This window comes from Pteropus vampyrus, unplaced genomic scaffold (genome assembly GCF_000151845.1).
Source record: "Pteropus vampyrus isolate Shadow unplaced genomic scaffold, Pvam_2.0 Scaffold104, whole genome shotgun sequence".
Lineage (NCBI taxonomy): Eukaryota > Metazoa > Chordata > Mammalia > Chiroptera > Pteropodidae > Pteropus > Pteropus vampyrus.
Genome location: NW_011888885.1, coordinates 5,830,045 through 5,831,069, shown reverse-complemented (window position 1 = coordinate 5,831,069; position 1,025 = coordinate 5,830,045).

The window sequence follows — 1,025 nt, the reverse complement described above, 5'->3', positions numbered from 1 at the left end:
CCCTGCCAGAAATAGCCCTTGCCTGGCTGACTCCTCCTCACAACTGCGGCATCACCGCCTCCGGGAAGCCATTCCTGACCCTCCCTGCTCCTGTTCCCGCCATCCCTGGTGCATCCATAATGCCCGGTACAGGAATCTGTTATTCCAATCACCACACTGAGTTAGAATCATTGATTTCCATGTCTCAGTTCCACACTAGCCAGCGAGATCCTTGAGGGCAGGGACGGTGTCCCATTCATCTCTGTATCCCAGCCCCTGGCCTGGTGCCTGACACTAAAGACAGGCTCGGTTAGTGGTTGATGGATGAATGCAGAGGGGAAACTTAAAGGAAATGAGAGCCAGGAATGGCCAAAAGGGCAGTGAGGGCAAGCCCGGCAGGAGGCGCAGCCAGAGCAAATGTGTGGGAAGTAGAAAGGCGAGAACTCCCCTTTCTTGCACTCCCACGACTGCCCGCCAGCCATTGTGCCTGTGCTTGGTTTGCACATTTTGTCTCATTTAGTTCTTGCAACAACAGGTCAGGAAACTGGCGTCAGAGAACCAAGCAACCTGCCCAAGGTCACACAGCTGGGCCTGGAGTGGAATCCAGGGCTGTCTCATCTACAAAGCTGTGTTCTTTCTGCTGGGCCACACAGGTCTCCTGGGGCCAGCACCTTCTGGAGATGGACAAGAAGTGGGTCCAGCTATGACTCTGCCTCCCCGAGTGCTGGAAACAGCTGCCCACGCTCAGGCAGACAGCTTCTTCCTCTCAGCCGGACCGGAGGCTCCGAGGCCAGACAAGGATTTATCTGTTCCTTCCTCCCTTGGCTTTTGGGGTCTTTGGCTGGACATGCACGTCCCCCACCACCACCACTAGGGAAAGGCTGCTGTACCTGGTACTACCCAGGGTGCCTGTGGAATGCCAGGGTCTCTGTAATGTTGTCTGGGTTCCGCAGAAGCTATCTTCCTCATTGCACTTGGCCCAGGCTGGTATTAAGATTCATCTGCATTCTCTGCGCACTCGCCTGGCAGATGGTGGGGGAGGAGGC